This window comes from Mobula hypostoma, chromosome 10, assembly GCF_963921235.1.
Source record: "Mobula hypostoma chromosome 10, sMobHyp1.1, whole genome shotgun sequence".
NCBI lineage: Eukaryota > Metazoa > Chordata > Chondrichthyes > Myliobatiformes > Myliobatidae > Mobula > Mobula hypostoma.
This window is the reverse complement of record NC_086106.1, coordinates 36,158,951-36,186,593: the sequence shown is the minus strand read 5'-3', so window position 1 is coordinate 36,186,593 and position 27,643 is coordinate 36,158,951. Positions and strand designations below refer to the sequence as shown.

At 46.4% G+C, this 27,643-nt stretch overlaps 1 long non-coding RNA gene across 1 annotated transcript; it reads right to left on the bottom strand.

The window, feature by feature from the left end:
• Positions 1 to 2,741: 2,741 nt before the first annotated feature.
• Positions 2,742 to 26,561, bottom strand: LOC134352836 (uncharacterized). The gene is made up of 3 exons (XR_010019478.1): positions 26,151 to 26,561; positions 24,063 to 24,247; positions 2,742 to 3,810 (listed from the first exon to the last, which is right to left on the bottom strand). It is a non-coding gene; the product is annotated as an uncharacterized LOC134352836 (long non-coding RNA).
• Positions 26,562 to 27,643: the final 1,082 nt, after the last annotated feature.

The following is a 27,643-nucleotide window of genomic DNA, read 5'->3' as shown; positions in this document are numbered from 1 at the left end:
CACCAGATGGCTTACAGCTTTCAAGTTTTATTTCTCAAGGGTCTGTTTCCGTGCTGTAGTGGACTATGGCTCTGTCTTTTGCTTCGTGATCTGAGTACCTTGAAATGGACATTATACATTATCTGGCTGAGGGAATTTTAAGTTTTTTGACGCAACTAGTTTAAATTTACAAGTGTACTTAAAGGCCCCAACAGTCATTCCAGTTGCAGAATTAACTTCTTTCCCTGGATTTATTTGATGGGCCTGGGCTTTGCTGGAGTTTGGACAAGGTGAGGGAGAGATTCAGTTGCAGTGCCGAGATAAAATGAATGTTTCTAAAAGTGGGTGAGTCTAGGACTGGAGGGCACAGCCTTTGGAACAAAGGGATATCCCTTTAGAACAGAGATGAAGAATTTCTTTAGCTGAAGCGTGGTGAGTCTACGGAATTCATCGCCACAGGCGGCGATGGGAGGCCAAGTAATTGGGTATATTTAAAGTGGAGCTTGATAGGTTCTGGAGGGTGTCGAGAGGTCTGCACGACCTGGCGTTTTTGCGGTATCCTCAAGGATTTGGCAAGCTGGACTCTCAAGAACGCAGGTGCAGCGTCCGCGGCCATTGCTGGGAGTGGACTTCAGGTTGGATGAGAGCGGCCTGAGTGGGGAAAATGAAGTGGTGTTCAGTCGATTTCAGCAACGAGCCAGGTTAAAAAGTTTAAAGAGTCGCAGGGGGAAAGACTAACTTCTCTGTGAGGCTTTACACACCTCAGCAGTGAACCGACTGTCACTGTCAGCACTTGTCTCCGCACTGAATTGACTTGCTGGCTGTGTCCTGCGACCATCGGGCCCCTGGCTCAGATAAAATGCTGAACTGGCTCCTTGGCTGTGGACTGCAACCATTGGGCCCCTGGACTGGTTTCACTTCTCTCAGCACGGAACTGACTCCCTTGCTGTGGCCTGCAGCCATCTACTGATCTGAACTGGCTCCCTGCCTGTGGACCTAATTTCGCTTACTCTGCAGTTCATGTTCTGTGTCTTACTGGTTTACTATTTTTTTATTCTTGTTTGCCCGATTTCTTCTTTCTGGGCACATTGCGTGTCTGACAGTCTTTGCCGCATGGGATTCTTTCTCCATGGATTCTCTTGTGTTTCTTTGCTTTATGGCTGCCTGCAAGAAGACGAATCTCCTGCTTGTATATGGAGTTCATACTTTGGTAGCAATGTACGTTGAACTTTAGACCTCTGGATCAGCAGGAACACCTCAGAAAGATATGCCTGCGCAGGCTGGACCAAAGCAGGGCGAACATCCTGCGGGAGTGCTCGCTGGGATTCAAACTCATAGGGATGGGCCACAGGCCACATTTAAAGTTGAGGTGGCAGTGCAGTTAAATATCGAAGGGAAACAAAGCGAGCCCAGTAAGGAGAGCAAACCTCAGTCTGATAAGAAATGCAAGATTATATTTATTTTGGTGTAAGCAACGTTACTAGTAAAGCAAATGAGCTCACAGGAGGGTGATTGTTACTGTCATAGAGAGGGTTGAATGGCTGAACGATTCACTCAGTGAATGGTGTGGTGGGCGTAGCACCGTAATATTGATTTATTACTGAAATATCGAGGAGGAGGACATTCTGGGACACTCCTTACTAATCCACAAGCCTCTACTGGTGAACTTCCAGTAAGATGGCGGTGTGCTGGGGCGCGGCGGGTTCTACTGGGCCAGCCGAAGGTGTTATTGTCTTTTATTTATTTCTTTACGATCTCAAGACCCTGCTGGAAGTTAAGCACTTAAAGAGTGCTGCGGGCCTACCCCATCAGCGTAGAAACTGAAGAAGCTGGACTTGGGGCAGATCGTTCTGCTCCCCGCATCAGAGAGTCAGCAATGTGGTTGGCGTGCAGACTGGCAGCCAGCAATTGTCTTAGTCTCTTTTCTTGTGATCGCAAAACCCTGTTCGGCATTGTTAATGTGTAATGCTGCAAGTCTGGTCTTCTGATTTATTGCAGACTGCAGGGGCTGGCAGCAGGGGTGACTGACACCCCTGCAGGGTGAGCGGATGTGGCCTCAAGCCATGTGGCCTCAAGCCATGTTTGCAGCCGCCCAGGAGAGAGGCATCAAGAGCTGGCGCTGGAGGTGATGTAGCTCAGCGTTTATGCTAATGTTGGTGCTGTCCCTCTCCCCACAAGTGTTTGCTTGGCAGAAGGCAGGATGTACGTGTTCGACTACAGACTGCTGCAACATTCATGGACTCAGGGACTTGGACTATATTTGTTATGTGACTATATTTTACTGCTGTATGTGCCACGTGCTGTGTATGACTGTTGGTACTGTGTTTTGTACCTTGACCCTGAAAGAACACTGTTTCGTTTGGATGTATTCATGGGTATTCATGAATGACAATTAAACTTGAACTTGATGTAAACAGCCAAGTATAGCAAAACATTGGAATATTACCTGCAAGCTGCGCACCAACCGGACTTGGAAATATATTGCCATTACTTCTGAAACCCCCTTTTTACTGGGCGTCTCTGGAAATGCAGCCTTTTAGCCCCTCGCAAACAGCCACTGGACTCCGCGGGGAGAAACTTCAGGCTTCGTACATCTAAGGTGTATGTGACTTTGGTCCCGCAAAATCCGTGAGGTTGGGATGTCTCGCCTACCCAAATCCCGGTTTGTGTGAATGCTGTGTGATTTACTGCCCCTGGCAATCGCCTGTCAGCAAAAAATAACAGATTGTACACTGCATAGAATTATTCAGGAGTATATTTAAGAATGTTAACTTAAGCAAACAGTTATTAAAGGAAAGAAAGAGAAAAAAAGCAAAAAGGGCCCATTCTACTTAAAATGTCACAAGTGCACAGTGAAGCTGAAATCTTGAACTTCTCTGTAAATCGCGCGCTGGACCCTCCCTCGGTCTTCGTGAAAGCCCACACCACCTTCCGAAGGTCACTGGAAATCCATCTTGAACGAAGAGGCTTTCCCACGGGATTATTGGTCCTTCCTCCTCGAAGCCATTCATCTGCACAAAGCAGCCTCATCATTCACCATCTTTCCTCCTGTCTTCTCCCAGCTCCGGCCAAACAAAGACCTCTCTGCCCAGTAATCTCTAGCACCTTCTCCCAATACTACCATCTTGATTGGATGACACCTCATTCCTGAGCTCGGACCCAAACAGGCTGAAAGCAGAACAGATTGCTCTTACAGAACTGCTAAAATGAAATGCCTACAGCATAGCAGTAAAAATCTGAACCAGGGCATTGACACTGACTGGGTCAGAACCCTGGATCACCCACCCTAACTGCATTGTGGGTGCACCCACACCTCAAGGACTGCAGCCCACCACAAAGGAATTAAATACCACTTCAACCTGTGATGCCCACACATTCCTTGGAGGAATATGCAAAAAGAGCTTCAAGTAACAGTGTACAGGTAGTCCCTAGGAGTGGTCACATGTGACAGCTCTCCCAGTATTCAGCATGAGGTACAGAAGCAAGGAAATCAGAATCAGGTTTAACGTCTCCGGCATAATGTCGTGAAATTTGCTGTCTTTGTGGCAGCAGTACAGTGCAACACATAATAACAGAGAAAACTGTGAATTACAGTAAATATATAAAATAATAGTGCGGAAACAGAAATAAAAAGTAGTGAAGTAGAGCATGGGTTCAGTGTCCATTCAGAAATGGCAGAGGGGAAGAGACTGTTCTTGAATCGCTGAGTGTGTGCTTTCAGGCTTCTGTGCCTCCTTCCTGAGGGTCGCAGTGAGAAGAGGGCATGTCCTGGGTGGCGGGGTCCTTCACCATGGATGCCGCCTTTTTGAGGCATCGCTCCTCAAAGATGTCCTGGATACAAAGGAGAAAGGCAAAACACAGTTGTACGAGTTATCAGGTTATAGCAGTACAGAACCTCAACCTCTCTGATATCAGCACGTACGATTTCAAAGGGAATGGCCCAAAGGAAGGGGGATCCAGGGGTGTTAATCACGACCAGAATATAGGTGATAAGTGGCTAATACACTCAATTTCATTTCTAAAAGGGTTTATCTAACGAATTTTAATATTAAACACACAGCGGATATTTTCTTCGCGTGAATATAGTGATAAGTCAATTATCGGGGAGGACAGGGGAACTTGAAGTAAGTGTTGAACGAACTTCCAGTAGAAGTGGTAGAGGCAGGTTTGATATTATCATTTAAAGAAAAACTGTATCAGTATATGGACAGGAAAGGAATGGAGGGTTATGGGCTGAGTGCAGGTCGGTGGGACGAGGTGAGAGTAGAGTTCGGCACGGACTAGAAGGGCTGAGATGGCCTGTTTCCGTGCTGTAATTGTTGTATGATTCTACAAGTCACTTATAAATCAATAGCATCATAACATTTTAAGTAACGTTTGGATGTTAAACACACAGCACGTATTTTCCCCGCATGAACATATAAAATCATTGCAACTCACCAATATCGCTGATTCAGTGGGAGCCCTGGGCTTGTTTCCCTGCAACAAGACGGTCCTATCACGGGCTGATGGGAGTCAGCGATACTCGAAGGGGGTTCCTTATGTCCAGTCTATTCTGCAATTTAGTTTTCGTTGCATTCATTGCAGAGGTATGTTGGAAATGGAAGCACCGTTTTCAGTGCTTTCATGGCTATCTCAGGATATTTAGCCTTGACTTTGATCCAGAATGCCGGCACAGATGTTATGTCAAACATACTTTTCAGCCCGCCTTCACTTGCAAGCTCGAGGAGTTGATCTCATTCCCGTGCTGACATGGATGATGTGCGAGTAATGACCTCGCGTGTGTTCAAGCTGAACAGGGCGTGACAGGGAATGAGGAAAGGTGCAGCGACTCCTATCGCCAAAACATTTCGTTTCCTCGCGGCATGGGACCGGTCCGCAGCCCGGTGGTTGGGGACTGCTGCGCTAAGGAAATTCTAAGCAGTTTCTAGAGTAGGTTACGTGGTCAGCACAACGTTGTGGGCCGAAGGGCTTGTAATGTGCTGTGAATTTCTATGTTCAGAAACATGTGGTTAAACCTCCCAGCCCTCTCGTGCTTTCCCACTTATTTCTGCCTGCTCTGCTTACTGGACCTGCCTGTTTAGTTAGTTTGACATGGAATTCTGACTCAACACCTGCTACACTAGTATTCTGTGTCCCAGCCCTGCTGCCTCACTAGCTTAAACCCTCACAAAGTGCTCGAGCAAAGATATGGATAAAAGGGACGCACAGAGGCGGTTTCCAATAGTGCAAGAGTCTGGGACCAGAGGGCACAGCCTCAGAATAGAAGGACGTCCCTCTACAGCAGAAGTGAGGAGGAATTTCTTTAGCCAGAGAGTACTGAATCTGTGGAATTCATTGTCACAGACGGCTTTGGAGGCCAAGTCATTGAGTATATTTAAAGTGGAGGTTGATACATTCTTGATTTGTTAAGGGTGTGAAAGGATACGGGAGGAGGCAGAAGAATGGGGTTGGGAGGAAAAATAAATCAGCCATGATGGAATGGCAGAGGAGACTCACAGAAAGAAAGAAAACCTACAACATATTACAGGCCCTTCAGCCCACAAAGCTGTGCCGAGTATGTCCTTACCTTAGAAATTACTCGGGTTACCTATAGCCCTCTATTTTGCTAAGCTCCATGTATCCATTCAGGTGTCTCTGAAAAGACCCCATCGTTTCCGCCTCCACCGTCGCCTCTGGCAGCCCATCCCACACACTCACCACTCTCTGCATAAAAAAAAACTTGCATTGAAACATAGAAAACCACAGCACAATACAGGCCCTTCAGCCCACAAGGTTGTGCCGAACATGTCCCTACCTTAGAAATTACTCGGCTTACCTGTAGCCGTCTATTTTTCTAAGCTCCATGTACCTATCCAAAAGTCTCTTAAAAAACTCCATCATATCTGGCTCCACCACCGATGCCGGTAGCCCATTCCACACACTCACCACTCTCTGAGTAAAAAACTCACCCCTGACATTTCCTCTGTACCTACTCCCCAGCACCTCAAACCTGTGTCCTCTTGTGGCAACCATTTCAGACCTGGGAAAAAGGCTCTGACTATCCACACGATCAATGCCTCTCATCATCTTACACACCTGTATCAGGTAACCTCTCATCCTCCATCGCTCCAAGGAGAAAAGGCCGAGTTCACTCAACCCATTCTCATAAGTCCTGCTCCCCAACCCAGGCAACATCCTTGTAAATCTCCTCTGCACCCTTTCTATGGCTTCCACATTCTTCTTGTAGTGAGGCGACCACAGTACTACAAGTGGGGTCTGACCAGGGTCCCATATAGCTGCAACATTACCTCTCGGCTTCTAAATTCAGTTCCATGATTGATGAAGGCCAATACACCGTATGCCTTCTTAACCACAGAGTCAACCTGCGCAGCAGCTTTGAGTGTCCTATGGACTCGGACCCCAAGATCCCTCTGATCCTCCACACTGCCAAGAGTCTTACCATTAATACTATATTCTGTCATCATATTTGACCTACCAAAATGAACCACTTCACACTTATCTGGGTTGAATTCTATCTGCCACTTCTCAGCCCAGTTTTGCATCCTATCAATGTCCCGTTCTAACCTCTGACAGCCCTCTACACTACCCACAACACCTCCAACCTTTGTGTCTCAGCAAACTTACTAAGCCATCCCTCCACTTCCACTTCCTCATCCAGGTCATTTATAAAAATCACGGAGAGTAAGGGTCCCAGAACAGATCTCTGAGGCCGACCTCCATGCAGAATATGACCTGCCTACAACCACTATTTGCCTTCTGTGGGCAAGCCAGTTCTGGATCCACAAAGCAATGTCCCCTTGGATCCCATGCCTCCTTACTTTCTGAATAGGCCTTTCATGGGGTACCTTATTAAATGCCTTGCTGAAATCCATATACACTACATCTACTGCTCTTCTTTCATCATTGTGTTTAGTCACATCCTCAAAAAATTAAATCAGGCTCGTGAGGCTTGACCTGCCCTTGACAAAGCCATACTGACTATTCCTAATCATGTTATACCTCTCCAAATGTTCATAAATCCTGCCTCTCAGGATCTTCTCCATCAACTTACTGAGGTAGGACTCTTTGGTCTACAACTTCCAGGGCTATCTCTACTGCCTTTCTTGAATAAAGGAACAATATCGGCAACCCTCCAATCCTCCAGAACCTCTACCATCCCCACTGATGATTCAAAGATCATCACCAGAGGCTCGGCAATCTCCTCCCTCGCCTCCCACGGTAGCCTGGGGTACATCTCATCCAGTCCTGGCGACTTATCCAACTTGATGCTTTCCAAAAGCTCCAGCACATCCTCTTTCTTAATATCTACATGCTCAAGCTTTTCAGTCTGCTGCAAGTCATCACAACAATCACTAAGATCCTTTTCTATAGTAAATACGGAAGTATTCATTAAGTACCTCTGCTATTTCCTCTGGTTTCATACATACTTTCCCACTGTCACACTTGATAGGTCCTATTCTTTCACGTCTTATCCTCTTGCTCTTCACATACTTGTAGAATGCCTTGGGGTTTTCCTTAACCCTGCCTGCCAAGGCCTTCTCATGGCCTCTTCTGGCTCTCCTAATTTCCTTCTTAAGCTCCTTCCTATTAGCCTTGTGCTGTGGTAAAGGAGATAGAATTATCATCACTATCTCCAAAATGCACTCCCACTGAGAGACCTGACACCTGACCAGGTTCATTTCCCAATACCAGATCAAGTACAGCCTCTTCTGTTGTAGGCTTATCTACATATTGTGTCAAGAAACCTTCCTGAACACACCTAACAAATTCCACCCCATCTTAAACCCCTTGCTCTTGGGATACGCCAATCGATATTGGGAAATTAAAGCCTCCCATCATGACAACTCTGTTATTATTCCACCTTTCCAGGATCTGTTTCCCTATCTGCTCCTTGATATCCCTGTTACTATTGGGCGGCCTATGAAAAACACCCAGTAAAGTTATTGACCCCTTCCTGTTCCTAACCTCCATCCACAGAGACTCCGTAGACAATCCCTCCATGGCGTCCACCTTTCCTGCAGCTGTGACACTATCTTTGATCAACAGTGCCATGCCCCCACCTCTTTTGCCTCCCTCCCTGTCCTTGTTGAAACATCTAAAACCCAGCAATTGAAGTAACCATTCCTGTCCCTGAGCCATCCAAGTCTCTAATGGCCACCACATCATATCTCCAAGTACTGATCCACGCTCTAAGCTCATCCGCTTTGTTCACAACACTCCTTGCGTTAAAATAGACGCATCTCAAACATTCGGTCTGAGATCATCCTTTCTCTATCACCTGCCTATCCTCCTTCTCGCACTGTCTACAAGCTTTCTCTATTTGTGAGCCAACCTCCTCTTCCCTAGTCTCTTCAGTTCGGTTCCCACCCCCCAACCATTCTAGTTTAAACTCGCAGTAGCCTCAGCAAACCTCCCTGCCAGGATATTGGTCCCCCTCAGATTGAAGTGCAACCCGTCCTTTTTGTACAGGGCACACCTGCCCCATGAGAGGTCCCAATGATCCAGAAATCTGAATCCCTGCCCCCTGCTCCAATCCCTCAGCCATGCATTTATCCTCCACCTCATTTACCCCTGACATCTCCTCTGTACCCACTCCCAAGCACCTTAAAACTATGCCCTCTCGTTCTAGCCATTTCAGCCCTGGGAAAAAGCCTCTGACTATCCACACAATCAATGCCTCTCATTATCTTGTTCACCTCTATCAGGTCACCTCTCATCCTCCGTCGCTGCAAAGAGAAAAGGCCGAGTTCACTCAACCTATTCTCATAAAGCATGCTCCCCAATCCAGGCAACATCCTTGTAAATCTCCTCTGCACCCTTTCTATGGTTTCCACGTCATTCCTGTAGTGAGGCAACCAGAACTGAGCACAGTACTCCAAGTGGGGTCTGACCAGGGTCCTATATAGCTGTAACATTACCTCTTGGCTCTTAAACTCAATCCCACGATTGATGCAGGCCAATGCACCGTATGCCTCCTTAACCACAGAGTCAACCTGCGTAGCAGCTTTGAGTGTCCGATGGACTCAGACCCCAAGATTCCTCTGATCCTCCACAGTGCCAAGAGTCTGACCACTAATGCTATATTCTGCCATCATATTTGACTCGATAGCCGAATTCCGCTCTTGCATCTTATATTCTTGGTCCCCTCTTGGCTCGGGTCACCTTGCCATGGAAGAGATCCCAGTGATGCTGTTTGATCTGTACTCACACTTTGTCTATACATTTCAGCCGTCCTGCCTTCCTGTTTCTAAACTCGCTCGTACATGGCAGAAGGGGTAGTCCAGCGATTGCAATATACCAGCACTTCTTCTTTACAACTTGTCTGTTGATCTGTAAATCTCCGTTGCAGGACCTCATCTCTCTCCTTGCGGATGATCATTGGTGCCAGCGTGGACTATGCCTTTTTATCATGGGGCAAAATACATTCTGAGCGTCGCACAAATCAGATCGATGATCTTTTCTTCAGTCTTGCTTCGTGAAGGTCGGGGCTGTGAATGAACGTTTGCATTTTCTGCTGGTTTTTTTTTTAGGTGTTGTCTGAAGCCTGTGGCCAAGAAATCACAGCAAAGCACATGCTGCCGACGGTTCTCCAGATGGCAGGCGATCAGGTGGCAAACATTCGCTTCAACGTGGCTAAATCATTGCAGAAAATAGGACCGGTTTTAGATGCCAGGTAAGTATTTGAGTTGGGGTTTATAACCCGGCCTGTGGAGAATGTTTCGTCTCCAGTTTGGAATGGAAGTTGAGACACCACTGTGGTGGTGTTTAGTGATGGAATCGCACGGTCTTTTGTCCCCACAGGTCCAATCCGGCCAAGACCACCGTCTCTGCCGGTCCCATCGTCCCAAGTTCTCAACCTGGGGTTCATGGACCCCTAGCGTAATGGTCCATGACACCAAAATAGTTGTGCACCCTTGCTCTAAACCTTTCCTGCCCGCGTACCTGTCCTTATTGAAGTTGTTAATGTGCCTGCCTCAACCAGTTCCTCTGGCAGCTCATTCCATGTACTGCGTGGGGGAGGGGCATAAACTTAACCCTCAGGCCTCCCCCTCCCCTGTGGTGTTTGCCTCACTTTCCTGCTTGACCTGGATCCTTTGGTACCCTTAAACGATCTTCTTCTCTGTCCAGAGATTAAGACCATAAGACACAGGAACAGAAACAGGATGTTCGGCCCATCGATACTGCACGGCCATTCTATCATGGCTGATTCATTATTCCTCTCAACCCCACTCGCCTGCCTTCTCCCTATTTTTTTTAAAGAAAGGACATCCTCGCCAAGAACATTTAGTAGCCCGTTTCTACCCTCCAAATTGCCTGTTTAAGGTCTCTCCACTGGCTTTGTATTCCAAGGGCCTCATTTTACTACAGCTTTCCCAAGCAATGCGCAATATTCCTTTTTGTAAGGTTGTAAGACTGACCTTGCACACTCGGTCTCTCATCACCCACACTACCTGAGGAACTCCAATCAACTGGCCTTTTAAAAGGGTCCCACATGTCAGAGGTGTTGTTTGCCCCTCGAGCAGCTGCTTCCCAGTTTACCTTCTCTGTTCCTGCCTAACACCGTTGCAATTAGCCCTTCTGCACCTCAGCACCTTCACCCAAGGATCAGTTTTAATCTGTAACCATCTTAAAACTGAGGGAATTACAATTATGGCTGAAAATTTGATCATCTGGCCCGGCTCATTTCCTCGTAAGCTGTGTTACGTCGCCATGCCAACTTGGAGTGTCTGCATACTGTCTGGTGTAACCCCCCGAGACACAGTTATCAATTTTGTCCCATTGAAGCCTCTGACGCTCAGGAAGTTCCATTCAGTACTGGGGAAGTTGAAATCAGCCGCTCAGTGACCCTATTCCGTGACTGGGGTTGAGGGGGATAATGAATTGGCTGTAATGGAATGGCAGAGTAGACTCGATGGGCTGAATGGCCTGATTTTGCTCCTGTGTGGCATGGTTGTATCTGCCTGTATATCTGTTCCCCAGCTCCCAGTGGCCTTTTGGGAGCCTAGCACAGTCATTAAACCATTTTGTTCGTGTGTCATGCAATATATGTCGTCTGCACGGACTTCAGTGAGACCTTTGACAGGGTCCCACACGGGAGGCTGGTCCTTATTGTTAAAACTTCTGGCAAGCTGGCAACGTGGGTTAAAAGTTGGCTGAGGATGGTGGAGGGTGTTTCAAGCAAAGCTTGGGTTCTGGATGCAGTCAGTTGAACTGTATAGAAGCATGCCCTCTTGTCCATTACATCTATACTGACAATCACTCCTTGCTATAGTAAACCCACTCAGCCACACTAACTCCACATCCCTCTGTCTTGCTCACTGAGCCTGTAGAACAGGCCCATTGGCCCACAATGTTGTGCCAAACTAATTCTTCCTTTTCAGTCCGGACGAAGGGTCTGGGCCCGAAACGTCACCTGTTTATTCATTTCCATAGGTGCTACCTGACCTGCTGAGGTCCTCCAGCATTTTGTGTGTGTTGCTCTGGGTTTCCAACACCTGCAGACTTTATAAATAAAGCAGCGCCTAATTGAACCATGTCCTTTTGCCCGCACGTGGCCGATATCCTCCATTCTCAGCACGTTCATTTGCCTGTCTAACAGTGTCTTAAACACTTCAATGCTCACACAAAACGCTGGAGGAACTCAGCAGGTCAGGCAGTGTCCATGGAAATGAATAACCAGTCGGTGTTTCAGACCGTGACCCTTCATTGGATCATAAACACTTGTTTCAAACCTGCATCCAGTTCCACCAGACCCGTCGGTGTGTTCCAGGTACTCAAATCCTCGGCACATCTTTGAGCTGTTCTCTTCTGGCTCTTACATCTCAACTGTGAGCCGTCTGCCTTTGCCTCAGAATTTTGTAAACTTCTATCAGCTCGTCCCTCCCTCAGACTCCATCACTCTGGAGAAAGCAACCTCTCCGGTAACATCTGCAGTACCAGCCAGCATGTCTTCTGTACCTTTTTCACACCCTTTAAAGGGGAGACCAGAGCTGAATTCAGTTCTCTAAATGTGACCGAACCAGAGGTTTACCACAGGCAACGTCCTGTAAACATCTTCTGTACCTTCTCCAAAGTCTCCACACCCTTTAAAGGGCTGACTAGAGCTGAATTCAGTACTCCAAATGTGACCTAACCAGAGGTTTATCACAGGGAATGTCCTGTAAACATCTTCTGTACCTTCTTCAAAGTCTCCACACCCTTTAAAGGGCTGACTAGAGCTGAATTCAGTACTCCAAATGTGACCTAACCAGAGGTTTATCAAGTGACTGTCCAGGTTTTGTTCCTGCCTGCACCACCACCACCTCCTTCGGCAGCTCAGCGACCAACTCCTGCATGAAAAGTTTACTCCTCCAATCTTCTTTAATACATCTTCCCTCTCTCCTTCAACCACTGATGGATAAATCCTGGTTAGAAGTGAAAACCGCACAGTGAGATTTCAGTTAACGCCACCACCATCTTCATCATCATGAGACGTGGGCGATCGTGGTCTCTCCATGGCCACGATTGTTCTTGGCAAATTGTCCTGCAGAACTGGTTTGTGCCATTGACGCCTTCTGGGCCGTGTGTGTCTTTACAAGACGAGGTGACCCCCCAACCCCCCAGCCATTATCAGTGCTCTTCAGAGATTGTCTGCCCGGCGTCAGTGGTCGTACAACCGGGACTTGTGATCTGCACCGGCTGCACACATGACTGTCCACCATCTGCTCCCACGGCATCGCGTGACCCGGATCAGGTGGGGGGGCTTAAGCAGGTGTTGCACCTTGCCCAAGGGTGACCTGCAGGCCTGCGGAGGGAAGGAGCACCCTACACCTCCTTTGGTAGCGACGTATCTCCACCCCGCCAACCCGTCCGGTGAACGATTTTTGTGAAATTGTGCGTTTGTGATTAGATTGGAATTTGTATGCAAAGCAATAACAGATGGATTGCATTAAAAGGAAGTTTATGCATTCAGTGCCCCCTCTCTTCAACGGCATAAAAATGGGGCATCCAAATTATTCTCCTTTTGCATCCACTACCCCAAATGAGCTCAGCTGCAGTTTCTGACCATAGTCTGCGAGTTGAGCTCTAACCCGTATCTGGCCAGTAAACGATCAGTTGTGGTAGTGGGAGCCTGTGTGAGAGGCAGAAATAGGAGATTTTAATCTGGGTAATATCCAGTATCGCATTAGATACTGGATATTTTGAAGGTCACAGGTACTAAATATTGCTTTTAAATCACAGCGCTTTACAGAACAAGTTCAAACCAATACTAGAGAAATTGGGTCAGGACCAAGATATGGACGTAAAGTACTTTGCGCAGGAAGCCATGACTGGTAAGTTGTGGCTTTGGACCCAGCTCGGTACGAGCATAAGCATTCTCCCTTCAAGCAGTTGTGGCCTGCATTGTCCCAGAGTCTGTCACTGGGTCTCTGAAGATGAGCACAAGACAAGATGGGTGTCTGCTGGGTTCCTGCTGTAGGTGCACTGATGGTAGAAAAGGCTCTTTAAACTAAAGATGTGTGTTTTGTAATCTGCACGTGTAACTAGTGAGGGTCAGGGAAAAACATGCAGTCCTCAGCATGTTCATTAAAGGGGATAAAACACAAATTATGGATTCAAAACTCTGAACCAGCAAGAGGGTTATTTGAGGTGCTGGAACAATGCTGTGATATTTGGAACTGTTTCCAGTTAAAGGGATTTACTAATTGTTCAGAATTATAAACCTTGTTATAGAGCCAAGCATGAAGTTCTCAGTTCTGTCTCTTACTTGCCTCCCTGTTTCTGTAAGCTGAATATTTTAAGAACCAATCCAGAGTTTTGAGTACAATCCTCAGTAAAGAGTTCTGTGTTTATATTAGGTGATTTTTAGGGTTTAGGAACGGGTGTTAAAATCTAGTGCCAGACATCCCACCCTACAAAATCTCATTTCAGGGAGGTAGCAGTACGATATGGAGAGCAAGCTGTTGCCCCATGTGGCAAGCTCCCCGTCTGCACGCACCCAAAGTAACAGCAGATTGAGTTTGGTTCCAGGAGCAGCACAGGAGTTGTCAGTCAGCGTAGGACTGCCTTAGGGACTCCAGCTCCGGGTTTACTCCCGGAGCCTTCCCTGTGAGTGGGTACAGCGGCAAGGCAGCAGAGGTTTGAGATCAGAATTTTCCTTCTCCTAGATGAGCTGACGAGTCCCATCTCCCCGAATAGGTCTTGAAGCAACAGGAATTAAGAGCTGGCAATTGTATGAATTCACTTGCAATATTTTAGAAATGACATACTCCATCGCTAGAATTCCCACAAGTTGTCGTCATAGCTTACAGATAGATGCGTGTTCTGATTATCTTCAGAAACGTTCCCATTTTGTCTCCTTTTAATATCTAATCTGCATGTTTTCCTTCTTATCTAGTGCTTGCCTTATCGTAGAAAGGAGTGAAGAAATGGCCCTCCAGACTTGCAACGAGATCTGCTGCTGACATCTTTGAAAACCTTCTTCCACTCTCTCTTTGTACCGTATAGGAAAAAGGAAAGTTATGTCACATCCGGAGTTTCTCCAGTTAGCGGACGATTTCCCTCCACGCCTCTCTAACATCGTGGGGAACCGCGTACGAGGCAAGTTACAGCAATGGTTTGCCATTGCCTTCTGCCGGGTGAGTTTCCAAAGAGATCACCAGCTCGTAACCCAGCATGAATGGAAAGCGTGCAGGGGAGCCGGCTGGATTCAAACTCGGGGTGACGCCACTACAACACCAGCTGGGTCAGCCGACTGTATGATATGGGGACTACTTTATGTTGTAGTAACGCGTCGTTGCATGCGCTACTAGGCGCACATTGATACGTATGTGTGTGTTCTGCATCGTTTTCTACTAGTAAAGAACCATGAAACTTCGCTCCTGTCTCCAGCATTTTTATTAATAGCATTGTTGTGTAGCCAGGCCACATACACAACACTCTTTAAAGAATTACCCCTGGAAATGTAAACGTCTCGTACGTAGTGTCACCGGATTTTAGCTGCTTTGCAGATTCTAGTTCTGAAGTCTTTCCGCTGTCTCAATTTAGCTTGAGATATCAAGCTGTCTACTCCCCCTATTTATTTTCATTGACTGTAGTGTACCCAGTGGCATTGTGTATCCGATGGGTTTAGCTGTTAACAAGGATGTGAGGTTATTAGCTTTGCTGCTCTGTCGACAGTCACTTGTATCCAGCATGCCTCCTCCTCCTTTCCCAAAACACCTTCGCTTGTATTCCCAGCATCCAGTGGCAAATGCTCGAATTAAAACTGAAGATGTTGTCCAATCTGAAACTGTTCTCGGATGGGGTGGCAGAGGAGGGGCCCAGTGAGGGGTCCACATTGGATGGGCCTTGGCTTGGGGAAGTGGTCACATTGTTGGCTCCTGACCCTGATGGAGGAGAGGGTTTTGCATTTGATGGGGCCTGGTGAAGGGGTGGGTTCCACATTGATGGGTCCTAAGGTGGGGCCCACATTTAATGGGGCCTCATGTGTCTGCACTGCATTGTCCCCACGTTGCTGAATGACGTGCTATAAGTTTTGACCAACCTTAATTTCCCTTTTAATCATTTTTAACATTAAAAGAAAGAGTGCCCGTTAGACAGTTATTGAAATGACTTTCAATGCCGACCTCATTATTCCAGTGACTTGAACAGCAGTGCCAGTGGATGCTGTGATTACCTGATGGTTTGGTTAGGCAGCCATTGCTTCTGTACGTATTAGTTAAAGTAGATTTTTCAATAGCTGAGTTTCTCTTCCCGACCAGAATTACACAATATTGTATCATTCCAGTGGTCTAGTCACATTTGGGATGCCATTTCAATATTGCAAATCACGTAATTTAATGTCTGTTAGCTTTTTGAATGATTATAGAGATTGTGTTAGGCACATTTAACCTGTTACCAGCAGACGTCTTTCTCCTAATTTGTATATTACATCATTGTTTTGACTGCTTTCCCTAATAAAGTGGATTAAGGTAAACGCTTCTTCGTGTTGCACACCAGAGAGGTGCAGGATTTACTGCCTTGCGACTTTTGAGGAGCAGAAACACGTAAAAAGCATATCATGTGTTTCGTTTCCTTTTAATATTTTTCTTCTGTTAAATTTCTTTTTGAGGTAGCTTTCTGTGCTGTTCAGTGGGTTTTAGACCAAAGTCTTGCACACAAATCAGAGTTAGTCACTGAAGATTTAGTCAACGTGGAGAGACAAGTACAGCAGGGGAACAGGCCCTTCACCTCTTCTCTCTGGCGTCTTCTCTCTTCATCTCTTCCTAACAAAAGCCCCAAGCCCAACCTCAGTGTCCCTCACCAAAGAAAACTCCCCTTAATCATAAGACGATAAGATGGAAGAGCAGAAGTAGGCCTATCAGCCCATTGCGTCTGCTCTGCCATCCAATTCTTCCAGTCATCCCCATTCCCCTTGCCTCTTCATGATGCCCTGGCTAATCAAGAACCTATCTATCTCTGCCTTAAATACACCCAATGATTTGGCCTCCACAGCTGCTCGTGGCCCCTAGACCACCTCCCTCACCACTATTCAGACCCTTAAACAGTCCGTCCATGTGAGGCGATAGTTCACCAGCAGGTCTGCTTGGGTCACCTGCTGTAACTTGGTGCAGCCTCCTCTACATTGGTGAGATTCAGCGTAGATTGGGGTATCATATAGTTGAGCACCTTCACTCTATCTGCCACAAAAGGCAGGGTCTCCCAGTGGCTATCCATTTCAATTCAACTTCCTATTCCCATTTTGGCGAGCTGATTGTCTCCTCTACTGCTCAAAGAGGCCACACTCAGATTGATGGAGCAACATCTCATATTCGATCTGGGTAGCCTCCAGCCTAATGGCACAAACACCGAGTTCTCCAACTTCCAGTAATCTTTCCCCACTCCCTCCTTCTCTCTGTTTCCAGCCCTCATGCTGGCTCCCCTCTTACCCTTCACTTCCTCTGGTTCCCCCCTCCTCCTTCCCTTTCTTCCATGATCTCTATCAGATTCCCTCTTCTCCAGCCCTTGACTTCTTCCACCTATCACCTCCCAGCCTCTCACACCCCGCTCCCCCTTCCCCCTCACCTGGTCTCATCTATCACCTTCCAGCTTGTACTCCTTCCTCTCCCAGCACCACTTTATTCTAGCTTCTGTCCCCTTCCTTTCCAGTCTGTCCTGATGAAGGGTCTGTTTATTCCTCTCCAGAGATGGTGCTTGACCTGCCAAGCTCCTGTGTTCGTGTGACCTGTGCTGTTCCAACAAGAAAGATTCCAGTTTCAAGGTGACTCAAGTTAAGAGCAGTGGGGTAATCAGGTTGTTCTCACTGAATCCTGGTCTTCATTGCTGTGTTTTCTTGCAGGGAGTGCTGTTGTAGAGAAGTGGAAACACACTAAATAAGGAGAAGTATGTGACCCAGCATGGAGCAGTTTGCAGGGGAGCCGGCTGGATTCAAACTGGGGACCTTTCGTCCCCAAGTCCGACTCTGATGCCACTACACCACCAGTCGGGTCACAGAAGGAGTATAGATGGGGAAATGCAAGCAGGCTTTTTCCACTGAGGTTGGGTGGGACTACAACTAGAGGTCATGGGTTAAGGGTGAAAGGTGAAAACCTTAAAGGGGAACATGACGGGAAACTCAGAGGGTCATGAGAGTGTGGAATGAGCTGCAAATGCAAGTGGTGCATGCAGACATCCCACCCTGCAAAAACTTATTTCAGGGAGGTAGCACCATCAATTTGCGAGAGACTCCTGGAACTTCCGGGAGAGGTGGGATAGCTGCAATCGAGTAGCTCCTTTGCAGCTATGCGGCTAGTTTAAATAACGTTAGTTATGATAATGAATGAATGACACCTGTTAAACTCACCTCAACATGTCTTTTACAGTCTTAGCCCACCATGGGCAATAGAAAGGTCACTGTTACAAGCAGTGCAGCGAGCAACACTAACATTATTTTGACCCCTGTTAGGCAGGGGTACACTTTAGTGTAGTCTGGGGTGAAGTACGTTTTATATTTTCTTTTTGCTTTTTTTGGAACACTCTGCCATCCAGCCTCCTCCCTCCACCCTCTCCCCTCCCCCTCTCTCCCCCCTCCCCCCATCTGTGTGTGAAAAAAATCCATTTCCAGGATATTGTACATAATTTGCATCCATCAGGGAGCCGCTGTCGATGTGCGGGTGACTCCTGCAACTTCCGGGAGAGGGGGGATGTCTGTGCGTGTGAGCTCAATTTCAACATTTAAGAGTAGTTGGGATGGGTACCTGGATGGCAGTGATGTGGAGGGCTATGAACCCAGTGCAGGTTGATGGGAGTAGGCAGCTTAAATGGCTTTCTATGAAATAGATCAGCCTTGGGCCTGTTCCTGTGTTGTATGACCTATGGAAGGCTATATTAAGTATGAAAAAACAGTTCCAAGGGAAGCTGGAGACAGAATCGGATGCACCTTAGCTTTGGCAGAGTTTGCATGCTATTACTTCCTACAAGGTGAAACCTAACATCATAAATGGCTGAATTAAGATGAATGCCTTTTATGTACACTTTGAAAGGCAGAATAACATTATACATGTGTAATTCCCTGCAGCATCTTATATCTGTCTCAGAGGCCGACATCTGAACAGCTTTCAAGAGGGTGAACCCTGACAAAGCTTCAGGCCCAATGGTGTACCTGGCAAGGCACTGAAAACCTGTGCCACCCAATCAACCAGTTCTATAGGGAATGTATCTCATTGGCACTGAAAACCTGTGCCACCCAAGCAACCAGTTCTACAGGGAATGAATCTCATTGGCAGTGAAAACCTCTGCCACCCAACCAACCAGTTCTACAGAGAATGAATCTCATTGGCACTGAAAACCTGTGCCACCCAACCAACCAGTTCTATAGGGAATGAATCTCATTGGCACTGAAAACCTGTGCCACCCAACCAACCAGTTCTATAGGGAATGAATCTCATTGGCACTGAAAACCCGTGCCACCCAACCAACCAGTTCTATAGGGAATGAATCTCATTGGCACTGAAAACCCGTGCCACCCAATCAACCAGTTCTATAGGGAATGAATCTCATTGGCACTGAAAACCCGTGCCACCCAACCAACCAGTTCTATAGGGAATGAATCTCATTGGCACTGAAAACCTGTGCCACCCAATCAACCAGTTCTATAGGGAATGAATCTCATTGGCACTGAAAACCTGTGCCACCCAACCAACCAGTTCTATAGGGAATGAATCTCATTGGCACTGAAAACCTGTGCCACCCAACCAACCAGTTCTATAGGGAATGAATCTCATTGGCACTGAAAACCTGTGCCACCCAACCAACCAGTTCTATAGGGAATGTATCTCATTGGCACTGAAAACCTGTGCCACCCAACCAACCAGTTCTATAGGGAATGAATCTCATTGGCACTGAAAACCTGTGCCACCCAACCAACCAGTTCTATAGGGAATGAATCTCATTGGCACTGAAAACCTGTGCCACCCAACCAACCAGTTCTATAGGGAATGAATCTCATTGGCACTGAAAACCTGTGCCACCCAACCAACCAGTTCTATAGGGAATGTATCTCATTGGCACTGAAAACCTGTGCCACCCAACCAACCAGTTCTATAGGGAATGAATCTCATTGGCACTGAAAACCTGTGCCACCCAACCAACCAGTTCTATAGGGAATGAATCTCATTGGCACTGAAAACCTGTGCCACCCAACCAACCAGTTCTATAGGGAATGTATCTCATTGGCACTGAAAACCTGTGCCACCCAACCAACCAGTTCTATAGGGAATGTATCTCATTGGCACTGAAAACCTGTGCCACCCAACCAACCAGTTCTATAGGGAATGAATCTCATTGGCACTGAAAACCTGTGCCACCCAACCAACCAGTTCTATAGGGAATGTATCTCATTGGCACTGAAAACCTGTGCCACCCAACCAACCAGTTCTATAGGGAATGAATCTCATTGGCACTGCACTCACCCTTGCACCAGCTGCTCAACAACAATGCCTACGTCAGCCTCCTGTTTATTGATTATAACTCAGTGGTCAACATCATCATTCCTTCATTACTGATCAACAAGCTTCAAAACCTGAGCTCCTGTACCTCCCTCTGCAACTAGATCATCGACTTCCTGATCAGGAGATCAAAAATAACATCTCCTCCCCCAAGACAATCATCAGAGACTTATTGTAACTTAGTTATTTTGTTTTCTGTATTGCAGCCACAAAAAACAAATTTCACAACATATGCCAGTGATAATAAACTTGATTCTGATTTTATAATGAAGGTCCATGAAAAATGCATCATTATGCATTTTAAACACTATTTATTTTGAAATTTGTAACAATTTACTGTCTTTGGGCTGTACGTTTGCAACTTTGCACCTTACAATTGCTGCAAAGCAGCCAATTTCTTGTCATATGAGACAGTATTAATAGACCTGGTTCTGGTGTCACTGGAGACTTTGCTCCAGGAGGTCATCATGCCCTGAACAATAAGTACGGCAGAACTGGTGAGTAAGGCGAACAGATTATAATTACAAATGAGGCTAGTATGTGGATCCAGACAACACCAAGGAAACTACAGTCCTTGCATCTATTCATGAGACTGCAGAATGGATGAGCAAAATTACCATATTACAATGGTAGAAAGAATACATTTTCCAAAATCCCACCTCTTTCTTCTTGAGGTTCCCCGCAACTGGAAGGAAGTAAACGTAACCCCTCTTTGACAAAGTTGGGAGAAGACAATTGCAGAGAAAATACTTAAAGTCTATCATTGAGTGAGTGGCAACAGCACATTTAAAGAAGTAGGACTGATCAGAATTGGCGTGTAACTTGTTCAAGTTTGCTGAGAATTGATGAGGAAGACAGCTATGCTGCTCATTAGATTTTCAGAAAACCTTGAATAAAGTGCCACAGAAGAAATCATGAAGCACATGGGATTTAAGGAAATATTCTATGTGGGTTGAGGATCAGTTAATAAACAGAAAATACTGACTTGGAATCAATAGGTCACTTTGAGATTGGGAGGTTGTTGACTAGTTTTGCAGGAGTTGATGTTGAGCTCTCATATTCAGTCAATATCAATGATCTTGTCGAGAGGGTTTAAAATAATATACAGTATCCATGTTTGCTAATGATACCAAGTTGGGGTCTGTATGGCTTGTAATGATGATGCAGAGAAGTTTTAAATGGATGTACACACAAAATGCTGAAGGAACTCAGCAGATCTATGGGAATAAATAAACAGCCGATGTTTTGGGCCAAGACCCTTTATCAGAGCTGGAGAGGAAGAGAAAGATGCCAGAAGATGAAGGGAGGGGTAAGGGAAGGAAGACAATTTTGAAGGTGATAGGTGTAGACAGGTGGGTGGGGGAGGGGGAGGGAGAGATGAAGTAACAAGCTTAGAGATGACAGGTGGAAAAGGTAAAGGACTGGAGAGTGGACCATGGGAGACAGGGAAGGAGGAAGGGCACCAGAGGGATGTGATAAGCAGGGAGGAGAGGTAGTAAGAGGCCAGAGTGGGGAATGGAAGGGGCAAAATTACCGGAAGTAATTCAAGTAAGAGAAATCAATGTTCATGCCATCAGGTTAAAGACTACTTAGTTGGAATACGAGGTGTTGCAGTGTGGGATACGGGAAAATTGAGGTTGGTGGCAGTGGATGGGAGATCTCCAGAGTCGATGAGGTTGCTGGTCGTGTCAGAGACAATATCCTGATGGTCTGAAGTGAGGTCCTTTTCAAGGGATCAGTAAGAGGAGGTGTCCAGAGAATTGACACCTGGTCCCAAGATTCACAAAGCTGAATGGTTGGGTAGGCCCATTGTTTCTGCCTCCTCTTGCATCCACATACCACAACTCCATTTTATCCCTCTTGTTTCAGTTGCGTCCCACCTACATCTGCAAGTCACCTTCCAGCTTCTTACATCATTCCCCCCTCCCCCATCCACTTGGCTTCACCTATCACCTTCAAGCTCGGTCTCCTTCTCCTCTCCCTACACGAAATCACCAGAGAGACAGAGTCACTGGTAGGTACAAAGCAGCCTCTTTATTCGACACAAGCTACAGCAGGCATCTTACGGACGGAGACGCTTTCCGCAGAAAGGTCTGCTAGCCCAATGCAGGCTCAATATTTATATGCTAAACACAAAGGCAATCGCTACTTAAAAAGTTATAGACAATGCTTCCTTTTGAGGCTACATACAAAATAGCACACCATCCTTTCCTTTCGACGCCAATCTGTCTGGGTTGGTATCCACAACCTTCAGGAATGTAAGTTAAGTCTACGATACATTTATTTGGCATTTCCCATGCTAAGATAGAAGATAATTAATATTTATAATGTATAGATAATACTGTCTTCAAAACTACAGCATCAGGTCAAACTACGGCGCCAGAAGCACAGGAAGTGCATTGTCAAGTCGAAGTTTGGTGGCCAAAGTCATTTAAGTGTAAACAAATCATTATCCCAAAAAAATTCACTCTAACATTCATTTGCATAGATGATGCCTGACCTGCTTAGTTCCTCCAGCGTTTTGTGTGTGTTGTCCTGGATTTCCAGCATCTGCAGTATCTTTTGTGTTTGAAATGGATTCATGCAGGTTATGTGAATATGCAAGGTCACAGCTGATGGAGTGTAATGTGGAAAAGTGCAAGAGGAAATTTGGTTGGGAAAATAGAAAAGTAGAGTAGTTAAATGATGAGAGACTGTAAGGAGTTGGTGCTCAGAGTGACCTGGGTACCAGTGTACGTGAATCACTGATGCCAAAATACAGCAAACAGTTAGAAAGACAAATGGTTTGCTCGTCTTTATTGAAAGAAGAAGGAGTACAAGAATAATAACATTCAAGTGCATTTATATAAATATCTGGTAAGATTGTGCCTGGAATATCGTAAAGAGATCTGGTCTCTCGAGCTAATAAAGGATATGAAAACAAACGAGACTGTAGATTCTGGGATCTGCCAGCAAAAACAAAACTCTGAAAGAACTTAGCTCATCAATTCGTATCTGCAGAGAAAGAATACAAGTTGATGTTCCAGGCCGAGACCTTGCACCAGGAGTGGACTGGGTGTGAATAAATGATATACTGTACAGTGGATTCTGGTTAGTTATTCTATCAGTTAATCCAGACAGCCACTTATTTGGGACAACTCTAAATGAACATAAACTAATCAAAAAAATAGCCAGAATTTCCCCACTTATTTGGGACACTATGTCTCTTAACTGGGACGGGAGAGTATTGCCAAACAGTTTCTAACTAGCGTCAGTTGTGTGCACTTGTGTGCCATTAAATACTCCACCGTGCTTAGAGTGAACAGTTTTTAAATATCATCAGCTTGTGTTCAAAAAAGCAGTGGTTTATGTCAGGGATAGGTAGCGAGAAATAAGCAGTAAGACAATTCAGAACTGTTTTTCTCACTGCATTTTCAAGCAGTCAGGCTTGGAGATGCAAGAAATGGCTGGGAATGAAAATGAAACAATTTCACTGCTTCAACAAATTAGAAACCACGAAGAAAGTTAAGATATTGACAATCATCTTGAATGTTACAATGAAAATGAGGATTTGGAGAATGCAACAGTTTCTAACTAGCATCAGTTGTGTGCATGTGTCTGGCCATGAGACACTACAGCATGCTTAGAGCAAATAGTTTTTAAATAGCATCAATTGCGTATGCTTGTGCTATGGTATTCATTTGAGCCTACTGATGCCAAATGACAAAGCAACAATATTTGACACTACTTCAACACTGATTTTGTTCATTTACAGTCAATCAAAAAGAACAGAGCAGCGTACACTGTATCAACTCCGCTGTCGAGAACTATTAGGTGTTATCATAGTACTACAGTTATATTGGTAATATTCTAATTTGTTTCCATCAGGAGCTGCAGTATAAGAACCCCCCCCCCCCCCCGGCGTTACAAAACCTAGTTACCAGATCGTTGGTCTTTTTCCCGTGTAATAACTAACGTTTCCCGACCGCTTAGAACTGTTTGTTCTAAGTTAGCAGCAGTTTCAAGGTTTATCTATGAAACTCCGTCTCTCTGAGTCAAGGCTCCATATCAGGGCTCCGTGTCAAGATCCCTGCTGTTTGCTGTTTGGCGTTTACGCCCGTGTAAGCATCCTACCTTAATCTCCGTGCCTGTGTCCTGCGCTTGGGTTCGCCGCAGTCGCTCCTTGCAACAGAACGATCTGGCCACTATGGACCCAGCGGACACCAATACCCTGTAACAAGCCCTCGCCAGCCAGGGCTCCCAACTGGGTCTGCACGATCAACTTCTCTGGGATGTCATGGAGAACCTCCGTTCCCTGTCTGCTGATGTAAAGAAGATCAGTGACCAGGTGGACCGAGTATCCGTTCATCTTACCCGATCCACTCCTGGAACTCTGTCAGACCAGCCCAGACAGCCGGTAGTGGCAACCCCCTACGTGTCGGTAACACCGCCGCCAAGAGAGCCACACATACCTGAACCAGAACACTATACTGCGGATTTGGGGAAGTGCCGGGCCTTGGTGTTCGAACAGCAGTCATCCAAGTACTCCACAGATAAGTCGAAGATGGGTTATATGGGTTGTAGCGGGGAAGTGCCTTAGTGTGGGCTACAGCTATCTGGGATAATCAACCGGCTAACTGCTCTTCATTCCCCACCTTTATCACAGAAATGAGAAGGATCTTTCACCACCCCGTCCGTGGTAAAGATGCCGCAAAGCGACTACTCACTCTCCGTCAGCGCTCACACAGTGTTGCCGACTATTCCGTGGATTTCCGGATGTTAGTGGCTGACTCGGGGTGGAATGATGAGGCACTCCAAGGGGTATTTTGAAAAGGCCTCAGCGACATGGTGAAAGACGAGTTGGCGGCAAGGGATGACACCAACAGCCTGGATTGTTTGATCTCCCTAGTCACCAGGTTGGACAATTGTCTTCGAGAACGCCATAGGGAGAGAACTGGTCGTCCACTCCCTTTAGCAACTCCACGACACTCTTTACCGTCTCCCACCAGCCCGAGCCTCTCTTCCCCTCCCTCTCCTAGAATAGCTCCCAGTCCAGCCGTTTCCACCACCCAGGAGAAGAACCCATGTAGCGGGGACGGAACCGCCTTTCTCTCACAGAGCGACTCCGGAGATTGAGAGCGGGGAAATGTCTCTATTACGGCCAGTCCCGCCACTTCCGTGCTACCTGTTCTCTTCGGCCAAAAGGGAGGGCTCACCAGTAGAAAGGGGAACCCTCGTGAGTCAGACAACATTCCCTTCTGTCCCCCGAACCCGGATGCAGATCCAACCTCCTATAGTTTTTGTGTACCCCTGGTTAAGCGGGGGGCGGGCGGGGCATCCCAGATAATCTGAAGGAAACGCGGCCTCCTGGAGAAGGTAGAATCCCGGTCGCTGTTGCTGTAAGAGAGTTACGCTAACCGCTATGCTACCGTGCTTCGAAAAGAACAGAGGAATATCCATTCAAAACAGGAAAGACGAGAAATTCCTTTAACCTGGAGGCGGCGAATCTGCGGTATTCGTTGCCACAGATGGGAGGAGGAGGATTTTAATTGAAATTCGATGACCAGGGTTTTCCTGATAGACGGTAATGGCTGTCTCGAACGAGAATGCAGAGAATATGGTGGATGAAGAAAGGAAGTAGAACATTTGGAAAGCTCATGGACAGGTTACAGGAAAGACATGCAGGGATCTGAGTTTTGTGCAGAAAAAATGCAGGCTATCCGGACAGATTGTCGTCACTTTCTGACGAGGTGGGTGAAAAGCCCCGCTTTCGTGATTATATATAACGAGATTTCCTCGAGACCCCTCTCACGTTCTTTTGCAAATATAAATCGAATCGAATCAATCCCTTGACGGACGTCAGTCTTGTCAGCCCAGGAATAAACCTGGCGAACCTTTGCTGTAATCCCGATTTTGAACACTTTTCTCAGACAGGGAGACCTGCAGTAAACACTGTAATCATGGTGTTCTTATGAAAACCTCTATCCCTACTTCTGGACTCAATTTTTTTTCTTCACAAGCATGCACGAAAACAGAGCATTGTCCCAAAGAGTGAATGATATTTAAATGTTAGAACTTCAAAGTCCCCGAACTTCCCCCACCCACGCATAAGCAGCAGCAACGCAACGCAACGCAATCGCCAGCATAAAAAAAGCATCTGCTCCCTTCCCGGAGCAGTCAAACGTGCAGCAAAGCAGTAATAAAGACACAGAATTTCAGTACCCCCAAAGACTCCTCCTTCGCCCTGTAATTCGTGAAGTCACAGGCTCTCTGTCTCTCCCTAATAAGGGAATAGCAGGTGTCCCCGTTTCACTGAGAGAGGGGAAACATAACAAAACGACTCGCGGATTTATGGTGTTAAAGGTGTGTTGCGTCGTTTTTTCCCGAGTTCTGTGTCCAAGGAACTCTGGTCTCTGGGCACACAGACAGCAGCCAGCTCTCTGCTTTCGATTTTCCACGGCACATTAGGCGGTGACACCGACCTGACATCCGCCCGCCTCCAGAGCTACGAAATCCCGGCACCCTGAAGGCAGGCTATTCTTCCAGGCTGCGTCCTTGGCGTATCGAAAAGCGGACAGTCATGAAGCCCTGAGATTTGTGATTTTTGTGTCCTCTTTGTGGTTTTTATATATGACTTCGATGAAGAAGTAGAAAGGTGGGTTGGTAGGTTTGCTGATGACACGAAGGTTGGGGGTGTTGTCGATAGTCTGGAGGATTGGCAATAGTTACAACGGGACATCGATGGGATGCAGAACTGGGCTGTGAAGTGGCAGATGGACTTCAACCCGGATGTGTGAAGTGGTTCATTTTGGTAGGCAAAAATTGAAGACAGAAAATAATAGTAATGGTAAGACTCTTGGCAATGTTGATTATTAAATAATCTTCCAGAAATAGTAGGGGACAGAGTGTCTAGAAGATGGAGGAACTGAGCGAAATACATGTTAGTAGGGAAGTGGTGTTAGGTAAATTGAAGGGATTAAAGGCAGATAAATCCCCAGGGCCAGATGGTCTGCATCCTAGAGTGCTTAAGGAAGTAGCCCAAGAAATAGTGGATGCATTAGTGATAATTTTTCAAAACTCGTTAGATTCTGGACTAGTTCCTGAGGATTGGAGGGTGGCTAATGTAACCCCACTTTTTAAAAAAGGAGGGAGAGAGAAACGGGGGAATTATAGACCGGTTAGCCTGACATCGGTGGTGGGGAAACTGCTGGAGTCAGTTATCAAAGATGTGATAACAGCATATTTGGAAAGCGCTGAAATCATCGGACAAAGTCAGCATGGATTTGTGAAAGGAAAATCATGTCTGACGAACCTCATAGAATTTTTTGAGGATGTAACCAGTAGAGTGGATAGGGGAGAACCAGTGGATGTGGTATATTTGGATTTTCAAAAGGCTTTTGACAAGGTCCCACACAGGAGATTAGTGTGCAAACTTAAAGCACACGGTATTGGGGGTAAGGTATTGATGTGGATAGAGAATTGGTTAGCAGACAGTAAGCAAAGAGTGGGAATAAACGGGACCTTTTCAGAATGGCAGGCAGTTACTAGTGGGGTACCGCAAGGCTCAGTGCTGGGACCCCAGTTGTTTACAGTATATATTAATGACTTGGATGAGGGAATTCAATGCAGTATCTCCAAGTTTGCGGATAACACGAAGCTGGGTGGCAGTGTTAGCTGTGAGGAGGATGCTAAGAGGATGCAGGGTGACTTGGATA